We start from the raw sequence: 18,238 nt of genomic DNA, 5'->3' as shown, positions 1-18,238 counted from the left end.
TTGTGGTGTGTCTGGACTCAATCTTGACAATATTCTGCTACAGTAGCCATTGAAGGCATCACACATTGCCATCTTGACAGCCAAACAAGTTTCATTTAACATCTCTCTATATATAGCCCTACCCTTTGTTTAACATCCATTATGCAGTACTCTCTGTTTAGAAGTTTCTTTACAGTGACTGTGTATCATGGAGGTTCCTTCCCATTACGAACTGTCCTTATAGGTACTTATCTACACAGTGCATGGTCAACTATTCTTTTAAACTTGAGCCAGAGTTCCTCCACATGTTCCTGCCCCGTGCTGAAAGTTTCAATTTCCTAACTGAGATATGGCACTACTGATTTTTTAACCTAGTTTACTGAAGATGTATATCATCCTGCTTGTCTTAGTTGTCCTTTGTGCTTTGGTAATCATTGCTGCCACAATCATGTCATGGTCACTGATACCAGTTTCAATGTGGACATCCTCAATGAGGTCTGATCTGTTTGTTGCCATTAGATCAAATGTATTTCCATCATGAGTGTGGTTCCTAGATACCTGTTCTATATAGTTGTTAAAGAAGGCATTTAGTAAAGTTTCACAGGATGTCATGACCATCACTAACAAAACTGTAATTTTCCCAATTGATTGTTGGATGTGTAAAGTCTCCACCGATGATTAGAGTATGATTGGGGAACTTACATTCAAGTGAACTGAGGTTTACTTTAAATTTTTGATTACGTCAGGATATGAGTCTGGTGAGCAATACGAGGATCCAATTTTCTTTTTATGCCCACCCCTGATACTGAGTCTTGCCCAAACAATCTCACATGCAGCTTCAATTTTACCTCAGTGGATTTGAGTTACTTGTCTACCGCGACAAATACACTACCTCAATTTCCCACTTGTTCTTCATTTTGATGTACACTTAAAGATTCCCCAAAATTCTCACTGCTATCAATTCCACATTTCAACTACCTTCTGTACCCAGTATTAGATGAGCTTCACTGCTTTTCATGAGCACTTCAAACTCTGGCGCTTTGTTGTGAATGCTTCAGCAGTTTACCATTAGGATTTTAATACTCTCACCTGTGTGAAGCAGTTTTTACGATCTTACACTGATACTTCTGGTTTTTCTACAGCTATCATAATCTGGATTGGATGGAGAGTTGGCTAATCTAAAAAAAAAAACTCTTGTGTGCACCCCACACAAGCTACCTGATTAGCAGTCTCTGATGTGTAGAGCACACGTGACCCATTCTGGGGGACCGTACCGTTCTCACCGCTATGGTGCAAGTCCAGGATGTCACACCCCGGCTTGTCACAGAACTTTTGAAGTCTCTGTTCACACCTGCCACTTGACTCAGAAACAAAGGGCCACGATCTGCTCTGGAGACAATGCTGCAGATTATGAGCTTTGTTGAAACTCCATGCACAAGGCTAGTCTTCCCAACATTCTCTGTCAGTCACTGGAATGACAAAAGAATGTCCTAGGAGCCCAGATGATAGCCATCATGTGTTCAAACATGTGGCACAATCTGCAGTTGGTTGCAACCTGTTCCCTCAGTGGCTACTGGAATAGCCTCTCAACATGTTGAATGAGGCACCCATTCATAGGTATAGTGTGCCTGACTTCCCTTGCTTCCATTTCCCTGTGGGGCACTATCATTCACCATATGTTTGAACTGGCGCTGATTAATAAAACCCTTCCCTTTTGCATTTCCTTCTTTTGACACCAGAAAAAACAGTTTTCCCCAAAGGAGGTGAAGTGAGTCCCATTGGGTCAGTTTCAGTGAAAGGCAGCACCTGAAACTTATTGGTTTGGGGGGATTGGTACAATACCCTGAGTCTTCCCTCGTCCCCGTCCATCCTGTACAGGACGTCTAGATCTACCATTGCTGCACCACTCACAGTCAACTAGTTGAGTAATGACAGATCCTGTACTTCCTGCAGAGGAGACAGGATCCACGGGAGAGGATAGTACTTGAGGTACTTCTGGTACAGGTATCACAGGTACACAACTCTCGGGAGCTCTTTGAACACACCAATTCGCAGCAACTGCCAATCATTTGACAGTAGTCAAGGCTATTTCCAGCTGCTCATGAACATCAACCAACTCATCCCATCTTCCGAGAACACCATTCACAGTGGGACTGCATTTTAGCTGGTGCAGTGTGTTATAAGGCAGTGAACAAACAACTTCAAATTAAGTCTTATGATTATCTTTTAATCTGATCTAGCTAAAAAGTTGCTAATTCCCTGCAAATACACAAAGCAATATATCTATTAATACAGCAAGAAAACCTGTTGTAAGGATAACAAGCTATGTCCTCTCTACCCTTAAATCATCTACCCAGTCACAAATTCTGCGTATTAGCACATACAGGTGTACTTTTGATAATAAGTGTATGAGTGGTAATGAGTCAGATTCATTGCAGAAGTCAAGAAATACTGTATCTATATTGCTGCCTTGATTCTTGGTCTTCAGATTTCATTTGAGAAAAGTTCGGTTTCACTAGATTATTTTTGAAATCACTGCTGGTCGGCATGGAAGATGTTATTCTGTTTGAGATATCTTGTTACACTTGAGCTTAGGAAGTTTTCTAAGATTGTACCGCAAGTGGATGTTAAGGATATTGGGTAGTACTTTTGTGATCAGGTCCACTACCCTTCTAACAGAGGGTGTGACCTGTTCATTCTTCCAACCACTGAGGATAGTTTTTTTATTTGAGGACTCTACAGTACCTTGAAATTAAAAGTAGGGCTAAATCAGTGTCAAATGTAGTAAAGAATCTCACAGATATTCCATTGGGCCCTGGAACTTGGAGACTTCAGTTGATTTTTCAGTGCCACTGATGTTTTTTCCTTCTTAACATTGTTATTATGCTGTGCAAAGCTCTGATGGAGAACTCAGTAAATTTAGATTTTTGCTTTTCTAATATCAATTTTGTTTATTTTCTTGGCATGACTGTCTGGACACTGACTGTGGTGCCAAAAGCCTGTATATGTGACCGGAATTTCTTTTGAACAATGCAAAATCGAGGATGGAATAATGACAGTATTATGATAAGGATTGATTGCTACTCAGATAGTAGCAATCTATCATTTTCATAATATTGTCAGAATTTCTTTTGGTATTATGAGATATCTTTCAATAATACTCTGCTGCAGTATTTGTTGAAGGCTTTACAGTCAAGTGCATCTCTCTGTTTATATCCCAATACATAGTGTAGAATACACTTCCGGAAATGGAAAAAAGAACACATTGACACCGGTGTGTCAGACCCACCATACTTGCTCCGGACACTGCCAGAGGGCTGTACAAGCAATGATCACACGCACGGCACAGCGGACACACCAGGAACCGCGGTGTTGGCCGTCGAATGGCGCTAGCTGCGCAACATTTGTGCACCGCCGCCGTCAGTGTCAGCCAGTTTGCCGTGGCATACGGAGCTCCATCGCAGTCTTTAACACTGGTAGCATGCCGCGACAGCGTGGACGTGAACCGTATGTGCAGTTGACGGACTTTGAGCGAGGGCGTATAGTGGGCATGCGGGAGGCCGGGTGGACGTACCGCCGAATTGCTCAACACGTGGGGCGTGAGGTCTCCACAGTACATCGATGTTGTCGCCAGTGGTCGGCGGAAGGTGCACGTGCCCGTCGACTTGGGACCGGACCGCAGCGACGCACGGATGCACGCCAAGACCGTAGGATCCTACGCAGTGCCGTAGGGGAGCGCACCGCCACTTCCCAGGAAATTAGGGACACTGTGGCTCCTGGGGTATCGGCGAGGACCATTCGCAACCATCTCCATGAAGCTTGCTACGGTCCCGCACACCGTTAGGCCGTCTTCCGCTCACGCCCCAACATCGTGCAGCCCGCCTCCAGTGGTGTCGTGACAGGCGTGAATGGAGGGACTAATGGAGACGTGTCGTCTTCAGCGATGAGAGTTGCTTCTGCCGTGGTGCCAATGGTGGTTCTATGCGTGTTTGGCGCCGTGCAGGTGAGCGCCACAATCAGGAATGCATACGACCGAGGCACACAGGGCCAACACCCGGCATCATGGTGTGGGGAGCGATCTCCTACACTGGCCGTACACCTCTGGTGATCGTCGAGGGGACACTGAATAATGCACGGTACATCCAAACCGTCATCGAACCCATCGTTCTACCATTCCTAGACCGGCAAAGGAACTTGCTGTTCCAACAGGACAATGCACGTCCGCATGTATCCGGTGCCACCCAACGTGCTCTAGAAGGTGTAAGTCAACTACCCTGGCCAGCAAGATCTCCGGATCTGTCCCCCATTGAGCATGTTTGGGACTGGATGAAGCGTCGTGTCACGCGGTCTGCACGTCCAGCACGAACGCTGGTCCAACTGAGGCGCCAGGTGGAAATGGCATGGCAAGCCGTTCCACAGGACTACATCCAGCATCTCTACGATCGTCTCCATGGGAGAATAGCAGCCTGCATTGCTGCGAAAGGTGGATATACACTGTACTAGTGCCGACATTGTGCATGCTCTGTTGCCTGTGTGTATGTGCCTGTGGTTCTGTCAGTGTGATCATGTGATGTATCTGACCCCAGGAATGTGTCAATAAAGTTTCCCCTTCCTGGGACAATGAATTCACGGTTTTCTTATTTCAATTTCCAGGAGTGTATTTCATGAATGGTAACAATGCATTATAATTGTAATTAAAATACCTCTTTGAAGATGTTACACCATATATATTATTAGTTTATTGTCTATTTTTAGTATTGTTATATATAGTGTAAAACTGACAAGTCACCTATGTCACAATCTTTGATTGTATAAGGCATGTTATGTGATAATGAAAATTGAATTGAATTGGTTTACACCTGTTTTGCTGGGATCCCTTATCTGTATACCATGTATGATCCCTCTCATCACAGACTGCTCTTCCAGGAGGGGCACTAAAGCACTTAATATTTTCAAAGTCCCAGAGCAATGCTATCTTGCTACCTTATGGTATTGTCGTCACAAGCCAATTGCACTGAGAACATTTCACCACGGAGACTGGGTGAAAGCAAAACACAACATCAGTGTTTCTGTCAAGCCAGGCAGCAGACTTAAGCAGAATGTAGTGGGTCAGAGCAGCCAAACACAGTTGCGTCACCTTTATATGTGATGAAAGAAAGGCTAAGGTGAATGCAACAAATGGTACCAAGAGTTTTACAAACCATTTCTATGCTATAACAAACTCGATAAGCAAGCACAGCAGATGGAATACCTTTGTAATTGCAAGTCCTATGCAGTCATGGTGAATGATGTTGGGTAAACATTAGCCACTACTTCACTCCATCATTACCCCAGCAGTTTAGTTTGTAAGGCACTTGGTCGGATAGATCAATGGAGTACATGGTGTTTCACTCAATCCCCTGATTGCAGTGAAGTGACTTCTGGTACAAGTCTGTTGTACATTTCTTGCATGCTATGGACAACAACAGCTGCTACTAGGAGAGATGACTACCTCACCATAATTACTAGTCACAGAATTCAATACCACAGTCTGCCTCTCTCACTGATGGGAGGACCTGGAGGCCTTTGTGTCCCACCAGGATGAGGACACCAGCATTCCTGACATTCCAGTGGACTCAACACGCCTACGTGGACAGCAGACAAATATTGTCGAACGTCATTGCTTCACAGCAACCATCATTGTAGTATGATGGATGTTGGAAGAAAGATGGTGAGCTGGTGGGGACGGAGTCCCTCCCAGGTCAGATTGTATATGTTCAATACACATGCCGACATCACTCAGTGCCATGGCGTCATGGTACAGCCAAAGGTAGGAGCACTACAAGTGATGAACTGCCAGCGCAACATCCAGCTCTTACGAAATCTGTGGTGTCAACTGCTCTGATCAGGCTGAAGGGAGCTTATGATGCCGTTCCTCAGTGGACATTGACATCCGATGCCAACTACAAGTCAACATGCTATCTGTATTTTTATGGAAATAAATAAATAACTTTGAATCTTCTTTCACTGCTTACCAGTGACCATAGGTCACTACCATCCTGAGGAAAACTGGCAAATAGTGAACTGGGAGAGTACTTTCTGACACAGAACTAACTTGGTGCACTACTACGCTATTGGTTTGTTCACTGAAGCACAAAAGTTGGTTAAACCGTGAGTGAAGACAATACCACATTAAGCAAGTAACAGTGAAGTACCAAATCACAACTGAGGAGAAAATAATGTGGCATAGAGTCGTCACCAGTAGATACACCAGAGAACTTGCTGTAGACATTGGCTGGTTAACAAGTGAGACAGTGGCAGTTTACAGGAGTCCTGAAATGTGCTGTGTATATTTTGCCATAAAATCTGCCACTGGCGGATGAATCCTTTCATGCCACACCTATTCTCTTAGTCTCCTCATCATGTTCAAAAGCTTCGAGAGCCATAAGACATACAAAAGAAAAACTTTTTACTTATCTTAATTACCTCTTCTTGTTGTTGGCTCCAAGTTATTGTGTCTGGGTGTACAGCCTTGCTGCAGAAAATTGATTTAATGTTATGGGTTGCTGAAGTCGGAATAAATGACGAAGAATTACCTGTTGCTACATACTTCTAAATCACATCGTCTTTACAATTTTCACTTCTATCACACCACACATTACATTATTAATGACACATGCAAAAACACATCTGATTCCATCAGAGGCATGCCACTGTTACTACTACATGTTATAACTTCAAGTTGAACAAATATAGTTCAAAGAAGACGCAATACATGAAAGTCACAGATCAAGTAAACCGAGTAAAACATGTGTACACTTTAACAGTCAAATCATAACTGAGTCCGAGTCTAACGGCCCCTGGCTGGCTGCTGCTGGTGCATGGCTGGTAGACAGCGCCGCATGTAGAGGACGCGCGTAACTGTGCAGCGGCACTTTGAACGATCGGCGAGTCACAAATCTACATTCTGCGGTAAGCACAATATTCCAAAGGGTGTAGAAAGCAAAATCATTTAAAGACTTTCTTAAAAAAAAGAAGAATATTTGCTAAAATATATCATTAGTTTGTAAATGAATCCAGAAATAAATGTATTAATTAGTGTTAGATTCTGCTGTTAATAATATAAATTTTAAGTATGTCAGAAATTTCTTAATTTCAATTATTTTTAAAACCATACATAGAGAGAGTAACAAATTAATTTCTTTTTATACATTTCAGTCTGAAACATAACCCATTGTATACAAAATCATATGAAGTTTAATTCAGTTAGACAGCTGATGTAACGTTCACCTACACAAGGATGTATAGTACACATGGTATCGGTTATTTATGTAAAATAAAGGTAATGTTAGAGGAGGGTGGCCCATTACAGTGAGAAGATTAGATTAACTATTATGGAAAAAAATTGTCGTTTACACCCAAATTACCACATTATACTCAAATTACCCAAATCAAATCTGTTTAACAGTGGGAATATAGGTGGAATCAAGTTTTTGCAAAGGCTGGGTTTGAACCTGGGGCCTTTTCACTGTCGATACTGAAGGGCATTGACGATCAATGAATTCCAGCAGCTGAGTTCTCAGTCAAAACTAATGAAGCGTAAGTTTATCAATGGAGACTGTCTAAAACATAACAACTTGAGGAGGAAGAAGAAACTGGAATAAATGATAACTAACTGAAACCCTCAGCTGCCGACAGGTGTTGTTGATATACCTCAATGTGGACAGCTGAAAATGTGTGCGCCGACCGGGACTCGAACCCGGGATCGTCTGCTTACATGGCAGACGCTCTATCCGTCTGAGCCACCGAGGACACAGATGAATAGCGCGACTGCAGGGACTTATCCCTTGCATGCTTCCCGTGAGACTCACATTCCCAAATGTCCACAATTCTACATATGTAAAGTACCTTATAGACATTTGCCCATCCACTCATTACTCACGCATGCTTCGGCGATTCCCGTAAGAGTTTGGGCAACCTGTGCGCATTTGCACAGACGAAGGTCTGTGGCTGGGTAGCCTTTACCTATGTATATGAAGACAGACACATTTTCAGCTGTCCATATTGAGGTATATCAACAACACCTGTCGGCAGCTGAGGGTTTCAGTTAGTCATCATTTATTCCAGGGAAAAGCTGCACGGTCATCAACAGTATCTGTTCTTTCAAAAACAGTTACTGTCTTCAGAAGAAGAAACTGTCGAATACACAAATGGTTAGCACTGAATCAACAGACACTAAATATAACAAAATAAAAGCGATGCCCCGTTTTAAAATTAAGTTTCCTGTAAGTTTACTTTTTACAACTTATATTTTTCATTTCTCGTAATGTTGCTGTAAAGCCTTATGCTAAAAGACTCTTTGGAGTCATTTAAAAAATGTGACAAGTTTTGTGACAAAATGTTGAAAAATTATCTAAACTTTTGTTTAGCAGAGCCGAATAGCAATTAAAACCAAATGAAAAAAACTTATCAAAAAACTTTTCCACTGATGTGTATTAAAAAATCATTTTGTAGATTACGTGTGTAGAATTTGGTGTCTTACGGCATGGTGGTTTTCTCGAAATGGTACATTTAATAGGTACACATTATCATTAAATGTAACTTCTAGTATTCAAAGAACTTAAAGTTGGACACTTTTGAAAATTGTTTCATATTTTTTTAAAAACATATCTAAGTAAGCAGTTCAAAGTTTCATTTATTAACAGGAGAAGCTGTTAATGTTTCAATAGTTTTTTTTTTCTTCCAGGGGTGTAATTTTGCATGTGTCCCTCCTTAAGGCTTACCAAGGACTTAAGTACACGTGAGGAACAGTATGAGAATAGGATGAATAAGAAGTTACAACAAGAATCAATTCTGATAAAGGTAAATGAACAGTTGGTACAATTAATGGCAATGTGCAATGAATTGGAAAAGGAATATAATTTCCTAATAACAGCCATAGTGAATGCAGAAAGAGGGTTGTTGGAAACTCACTTAATAAACTCAGTACAGGTGTTACAAACCTTGAAGTTAATTACAGATGATACAAAAGACTAACAGTTTCTGACCATACTCGCTGTGAACCAGTTACTACATATTACAAATTTCAGTGTACTCTTAGCTGGCAGTAAATTAAGTTATGTTCTAAGTATAGCACTAGTGGACAACAATGAGTACAATACACATAAAATATGGCCATTACCAGCAGAAGTTGATAAAACTAAGAGAATGTGTATCTACAGTACTCCTGAAATAGATTTCTCACTAACTGATGAAGCCAAGGGGCAGTATGTGCAACTGTCTCTTGACCAACAAAAGGTAAAATTTTTAAGGTGAAGCATCAGATTCGTAAACAGAATTTTCTGCTCATATCTACCTATGATCATGAAATATGTGAAGCACAAATTTTGCACCTGGTTAGAGAGGTGCTAAAGATTTCAATCTAAAGTATATTGTTTTGAACACAAGTATCCCGACACAGATATGAGACAATGAATGGCTAATCATCGCTCCCAAAGTGAGGGATTGACAGTTCCATCTAATGAGTTACGACTGATTGATGTCATACTATGCGATACTGGCAAGTTGACATTTCTGGCATAATGCAGGGCTTTTGGAGCTTAGATCATGTTATGATCAGAACATATGAGAATGCCGATATAAGTAGAGATAGCACCTGTTCTAAGCCCCAATTACATGATGTGCGTAACCTGTACATCTATGCTCCAGTGCCCCAAGCATGCATATCTGTAACTAAACACTGGTTTACGTAGACCTATTACACCATCCACATGTGATATACCTGAAGCACATGTCCAATAGACAAACACAGACAGATCTGTCTAATCTCTTGTAAAAGCATTCTTTCTACAACACAAAACACAAGGGGGACTGCGTGACATATTGGAACATCATTCATTTAAATTATTTATGTGACTCAAGGTTCCTATACAATAAGAAACTGTTTTTATAATTATTTATTAAGTAACTGTTATTCTCTTAGGTTTGATACTACTGTTCTGAATTACAGGCCCAACAATTACTTTTATGTCATGAGTCTTGGTTACACAGGTAATTTGTATTTATAAAGCACTTTGCGCAAGGAGGACCTATTTGTTTTTGGAGAAGATGGAATTAGCAAGTATGACACAATCATGAGGAAAGCTTTCTCACATTCTCGAAAGTAAGAATTAAATAATATGTGTATGCATATTGTGATCATACCAGCATAGATCTTGAATAAAATACCGGTAAGTGCCCTGTTCCATTGCAGGCTGGTTGTAACTTTACGTATGTGCCTACTACGGAATCTTTTAAGAGTCTGACTTTTAGCCACAGAATAGCGCAGCCCACCATTCCAAAAGTTGTTGTGGATATATGTTATGCAATTTTCAACACTTTAAAGGACCAGTACTTAAAAGTGCACTTGTGTTATTTTTCCAAGTTTGGACTATGTATATGTTCTACTCAGAGCTTTGCAGTCCTCGTCTGTCACACTGGGCCAAACTGCATGGACTTTCTCCCCTGTCATAGCCAGTTTGTATTTTCTTGCATGCTGAAATAAAGCAAGTGATGTAATTAAGTCAAACATGCACTTTCATAAACTAAGGCATTAAGATTCAAGTAAAAAATCACTGTATAACTTTGTTATTGGTTTTCTAACTGTGTTATGAAAAAAATAATACACCTTATCTGTCAACCTCTTTCTTTCATTTTTAATATGTGTTTAGAATCTGGAGTTTTCCCAGATGCACTCAAAACTGCTAAAGTGATACCAGTCTTTAAAAAGGGAGATAAGCATCTGCCCCAAAACTATCGAACAGTATCTATTGTCCCAATTTTCTCTAAAGTTTTTGAATATTTAATGTACAGTCAACTAAATAACTGCATGATCTCCTCTCCAACAGACACTTTGCATATCAACATGGTAAAAATACCACTACTGCTGTCACTGAAGTTGTTAACCAGGTGTTAACTGCATTCGAAAATGAGGATACTTTGTGATCTTAGCAAAGCCTTCGACTGCATACCATGTAACACAACCATCTTTGGATGTAATTGAATCATACTTAAGTAACAGGAGACAGTTTGTATCAATTAAAAATAAATGCTCCTCAGTGAAGGAAGTTCGGACTGGAGTGCCTCAGGGCTCGATCCTAGGTCCTTTTCTGTTCATCATTGCAATTAATGACTTACCTTACCCTGTAGGAGCAAATTCAATTGTGTGTTATGCAGATGATACAACATTGTTCAATACACACCATGACACAACAGAACTGCATCAGGCAACACAGGAAAAACTAGAACTAGTAATGGATTGGTTTTCTTCTAATGAACTCCTGTGTAATCCTGATAAAACACAAGAACTAATTCTGGGTTTAACTACAGCTGTTGAAAGCAAATCAATAAAATTGTTAGGATTCCACATTGATTCAAAATTAAACTGGGAGGAACACATTAGCCATATCTGCAAGAGAATAGCAAGAGTGTGCTATCTCATCTGGAGACTGACAGATGTAGTCTCTGATGAGTATGTAAAGGTGGTATATTTTGGCCTCTTTCAGTCACACATTTCCTACGGCATATTGTTATGGGGATACTCTTGCTTTGTCAGTGAAATTCTGAAAATTCAAAAAAAAAAAAAAGTAGTCAGTAATGAGCAAAGGTAAGCCCAAGGAACACTGCCCCCCTCTCTTTATCAAGCACATGATATTAACTGTTGTGAATCCATATATCTACACAGCACTGCTTTATGTCAAAAACAACTTAAATGAGTTTGATGCCAGAGAGAACATACATCCCCACAACACCAGAGGCAAACTGGACTTCAACATACCAAGACACAGACTCACAAAGACTGCAAACTCACACAAAATAATGAGTTTAAAACTCGTCAACAAACTTTCAGCTTCTGCTCGGTCACTGACCAGTAATATTTTCAAACATAAGGTTTATGACTGGTTACTCAAACACCCATTTTATAAGATAACAGAATATTTTGAAATAATCATTGACATATAAGAATATTCCTAAAAGAAAAGAAATTAAATTGTAAAAACTTTACTGTAAAGTTATTGTTAATTGCATATTTAATGTTAAGACCTATTCCGCTATAAGTGGCCAATGGTGAATAAACGGAATACTGAATATGCACATTACTCAGAATGATACAATTGCAGACATACCTTATTCTGATATAGCCGGTCATACATACACCTTTCCTTGATGTATGCCAGATTTAAGATGCTTAATGCCTCTTTGCTCCATTTCATTTCTAGAATATGAAGCAATCAATAGAAAGAAATGCTTCCACAAAAAGCTAGTATAAAAGAGTCCACTGGAAAAAAAGCTCTTTTCCTGCAATTATGAAACCTACTTATTGGGGGGGGGGGGAGGATGCAGAAAATCCCCAACACAAAAATCATGCATGGATTGACGGCAGTTTAGAACTGTTCTCTATTCTGGGGATAATGTGACTGCTAATTTCCATAGTTTCAGCCATTCTACCACCATATGGTTAAATGGACAATGGATTAAGCTTGGATACACTTTTTTGCAAGAACACAAATTATTGTTTTGTTTTATCATCAAATCAATGCATGCATGCATACCAACTATACCAACTGAAGAAACAATCAAAGTAATTGAAAGACAACTACACTGAACAAATATAATGCCAAAAACAGATTCACAGGAAGTCTCAACTATTTTGAAGGTAATGACAGGTTAAGACTATTTCAGAGTTAAAGATGAATTCTACATCATACATGGGTCACCGATAAGTGGCCTACTGGTCAACATCTGCCTTAACCACCTTGAAAACAAAATCTTTGGAGAAATAATAAAAACAAAACAGTACAAAGTAATATACTAGTACAGTTATGTTGATGACATAATTTGCTTGACAGATGAAACACATGATTGGAGCCATCAATACTTTTCACCCAAAAATACCCTTCACCCTCAAAACTGAAGAGACAGATACATAGATTTACTTGACATCACAACAGAAACCAAAAAATACGAACACTCGTTTTCAGTGTATAGAAAACCTATACCGAACAGTACAATTATTCACAGCACTGCAAACCACCCAAAAATCCACAAGCAGGCCGGCCTCAGATACATCCTACATACATAAATAAATACTTGTTCCACAGGTCATGAATATGACATTTCATAATGATGTGAATCATGTCATTTTAACATAAGGTTTCTTTACACAATTTTTTTTACTGCTTCATATATAAAAAAATCATCTATTGAGTAGAAGTTGTCACTCAGAACTTTTTTTAAACTTGTTTTTAAATGTTGGTTTGCTTATATCAGACTCTTAATGCAATTTGACAAAGGACCAAAGGTTTTTGTGGCAGCATAGTTTACCCTTTTCTGTGCCAAAGTAAGATTTAACCCAGAATAGTAACGATCAACTATCTTTCAGTGTTGTACCTATGCACTATACAGTAATTTTTGAATTCGGATGGGTTATTAATAACAAATTTCGTATGTAAATGTATGTATTGAGGAGGTACTGTGAATACCCTGAGTTCCTTGAATAAATGTCTGCAAGGTGATTTTTGGTGGGATCCATCTATCATTCTGACTACATGCTTTTGTGCAATGAATACTCTTTCTCTTAATCAAGAATTACCCCAAAATATGATGCCATATGAAAGCAATAAATGAACATAGGCATAGTAAGCTAATTTACTGATATGTTTGTCACCAAAATTTGCACTAACCCTAACAGCATAAGTAGCTGACCTATCTGTTCCATCAGATCATCGATGTGTTTGTCCCAATTCAATTTACCATCACTGCACACACCCAGAATTAGCAACAGACTTCAGTTCATAATCTATATTTATAAATGGTTTTACGCCATTTACTTTAGTGTACAGAATTGTATATACTGTGTTTTCTCAAAATTTAGTGATAGTCCATTTGCAGACAACCATTTCATAATTTTCTGAAATACATTATTTAGAATTTCCTCAGGTGATTCTTGTTTGTTGGGTGTGATTACCATTTTTGTATCATCAGCAAAAAGAACTAGCTTTGCATCTTCATGAGTATAGAGTGGCAAGTCATTGATATATATTATGAACAAAAAGGGACTCAAATTGAACCCTGTGGGACACCATTCTTGATACCTCTGCAGTTAGAGAACTCTGCTGATTTTTGTAGACTATCTGTTCTGTTAATTTCAAAACCAAATTGACATTGCCATACTTCATTTTTACAAAAATGCAATACATTATTTTTTCAAAATTTTTGGGTAAAGCTGTCAGAAGTGAGTTTGGTCAGTAGTTGTTAGCAAGAAACATATCCCCTTCTATTTTAGTCTATATGAAAAAATGCCCCGTTTCAGTGAGATGCTACATATGTGACTGAGAATCCTACTTATCTGTTGGGAACAAGCTTTTGGTACTCTGTTGAAAATGTCATCAATTCCATGTCAGCTTTTACTTTTGAGTGAATTTATTATTTTCCTCATTTTAGTAGGAGAGGTGGGTTGAATTTCAGTTTTATCAAATTGAATAGGTATTGCCTCTTTCACATACAGCCTTTCATTTTCTAATGAATGGCTGGATCCTATTTTCTCTAAAATACTGAAAAATGATTGTTAAAAATGTTTCCTGCTTCTGAGTTCTTGTTAACAAACTTCAAACTTTTCACTGACTTTGATGGAAATACACTCTTCCTGTGCTCTCAGTTAGCCTTTTTTTAATATTCCAAATTGTTTTAATGTTGTTGTCAGATGCACTAATCCCAGAAATAATGCATATTATTCTGGACTTTTCAATAACTTTTCTTAAAACAATGCAGTAGTTTTTATAATGTTTCACTCTTTCTGGATTGGAAATACAGAAGTGTCCGATTCCACCCGCCTCCTATGACCCATGACATCACAAATATGGTGGAAACTACCATACACTACAACTACAATATGGCACCTATGAATTCCTCATGTAAACAAACACAAAAATACATTGAAAAACCAACACACACAGACACATGTTCCACAAAAAACTTAATCAAACTAAAGGGACAAAGTAAATATAAACAAATTTAGGCACACAACACCATACCAAACCACCTATAACGACGAAAAAAAACCGACAACACAAAACTTCCCAAATTCCACTTAACACAATATCATCTGGCATCGGACTCTTCCCTTGACATATATAGCTCAACAGCAACTCCCAATCCCACAAATTGGATTAGAACACTTCCCTGGACCTATATAGTTCAACAGCAACTCCCGATACCGGAACACCCACAGCCACAACCATCCATCATCAGTTCCCTTCAGTACAAACTGGAATCTAAAACTTCCTTTCAACTACATACCTAGGTCAGCCACCACACACACACAAAATGCACAACCAAAAGAAAGACCCAACCCACCCACACCTCACCCCCCAACCCAACACCCCCGTCACCTAAAAAATAAAATACTCATAAACAAAAAACAAACACAAATGAGACTGAAGGTTAAAAGAGCGCCTCTTCCCCCTCCCAAGATCTGACTTAACAGCCCCCGACATTCCCTCTATGACATTTGTACAAGCCCCTGTCTCATAATGTTTTAACTCTAAAGTATGGCTCACTACTAAATGATTGTATCCCCCTATCACCCAACCCACTATAAGAAGAAAAGGCATCATAAACTACAGTAGAACCTGGTTCTATAAACTCCTCAATTAACCCCACTAATTCCCATTTAGACTGCCCCTCCAAAACACTAAAAACGCATTCCAAACACCCAAGCTGCGGTACAACAAGCTACCACACCCAGAGACCAACCACAGACTTACCCCGCTCATATTTCCTTTTCCCAGACTGCGACTCGTCCACCTCCATCACAAACCCAGGCCCACCCAACTTAACCCCATACTTAATAAACTCAGAACATACTTCACGACAAAACGAAAACCAGTCAAGCACATTCTTCTCGCTCACACCAGTCTCATGCACCAAAAATGTGAGAGAAATTATAACAAAAGTAGTACATCAACAACACAATCTCGCACATGCCCAACCTAGACTTCTCGAACCAGGAATCACGAACTATGGAGCACAACAGGTTATCCCTATAGTACTGCCCCATATAACCGTTCCTCATCCGAGACACTAGAACTTTTGTCAATTTCATGTCATGCCCACAAACAGCGCACTTCACAACCTCCGCCACAAGCCACACAGCTACAGAAATTTAATCAAGTCAAACTGACTCGCTCCTATCGTAGCATGCAAGCACACACTGTTACTTTTATCCGTCATATCCATATCTAACAAGAGTGCAACAAATTAATTTAATGAAATTAACATATGACCTACTGCAAACAGCACTACAATAACTTTCACACAAAAACACTAAATTGTTAACTCACTGAAAATGATTCCTCTCCACACACAGCCAAAACAAGAACAGGCCAGAACAACTAGTAACACCAAACTGAACCCAATACACCACACAACATGAAACCCCTAAACACACCATCAGAGGGCACCATGAACAGCAACTCTGTGACAACTACAAACATGCCATACTCACAAACCAAACTCTGCGCCGCCATGACGTCACACAACACAACAGCCGTACATCACAGGGCAAAGCCGACGGGTGGGATCAAACACTTCGATCAACCCTTCTGGATCATTAGTCCTAGCTATAAGATACATTTCCCTTTTCTGTTTACAAGATATTTTTATCCCTTTTGTAAGTAATGACCTGTTAGATGGTTTCAATTAACTACATGCACTGAACAGATTTCCAATGGGCAGAGATAGCTACACAGAAGAACTAAACATAATAAGACTGCCACACAAAATAGTTACAAAATATACACTGTTGATAAGCTAAACCATAAAATAAAAACATAACTAACACAGAACATAACATATCACTGATAACCACCCAACAGAGAACACAAGAGGCACAGAAGATGAAGAAAATGCAAACAACAAAGAAACATGGCACACCATGACATTCGGCAACAAAATAACACACACAAAAGAAACATCACGAAGGAACATGATATAAATGTGCAATATAAAACAAACACCACTCGTCAGAAAAGACTGGAAATACCTAACACCACCAAAGACATAGTCAACAAAGTAGGTACATACCAACTAACCTGCAAATACTGTAATTCAGTATACATTGGGCAGACATGCAGAAATTTCTCAATAAGATACATTGGATAGATATGCAGAAATTTCCGAATTTGATACTCAGCCCATTTATGACCACTGAAAAGTGACAGCACACTTTCCACATTTACAGAGCACCTCATCAAAAACCGACTACTCCTTCGGTGGCACAGAAACAGACCCAAATCCTGAAACACAGAAACCATATGCCACAACTTTTAACAGTAGAAGACAATTACTATCTCCACAAGGCTACCACATGGGGCAAAAAGTTATCAGTGACCAAATAGTACTATGCAGTAAAAGACTATTCAACATTCTAAATGAATTATCGGACAAACACACACACTGACAACATTCCAAAATTCGCAGGCATCAAGTACAACTAAAGATGAAACAACTGAGAAACGACAGCAGGAAGCGCATCAGAGGTGTAAACTTGTGCAGAGAAATGGGTGTGTACAAGCTACAGCAATGTAACAGGACATAGTATTAGCAAACGAACAGGAGAAAACGTGAGTAAATGTTATCAAAATGATAAACAGAATCCATGAATATACAAACTACACGAAATAGTTCGCCTTACCAAAGCTTCACAAAATCTTTGTCGATGCCCACAGGTCCAGATCAATCACACGAAATCACATTTGATATATAAAACAAGCTTGTCACAACTAAGAACTAGGAAAATACAACAACGGTATGGACAGAAACTAACATATGCCATTAATTTCACCAAAATATACGAATTAAAGATCTGATAATAAAATTAATGCAGACGGTTTTCTAACATCCCTCATGTATGCAGATGTCTAGTGTTCTGATTTAGAACTGCGGCTTATTTTGGTGTGCAGCCACAGGACACACTCAGTGTAAAATAAAGGCTAAAGTGCATATATAATTTAAATGACAACAAAATTTGATGCATCATATTCCATAACCAAAACTAACTCGTTTATATGTATTTTCAGGAAAATAGCAAGAAACCCACTGAGGATGCTACAACTGCTGTGACCCATTTTTGGATGATAAAGTGAAACACTTATTTGTGTACTTACAAAGAGGTGGACTCATCCCTAATTCATTAACATTTTTCTGCAAGCGCTGGAACTGAGTTCAAACTCAAATATGATGT

The sequence above is a fragment of the Schistocerca gregaria genome, chromosome 7, assembly GCF_023897955.1.
Source record: "Schistocerca gregaria isolate iqSchGreg1 chromosome 7, iqSchGreg1.2, whole genome shotgun sequence".
NCBI classification, from domain to species: Eukaryota; Metazoa; Arthropoda; class Insecta; order Orthoptera; family Acrididae; genus Schistocerca; species Schistocerca gregaria.
This window is presented reverse-complemented; position numbering follows the sequence as displayed.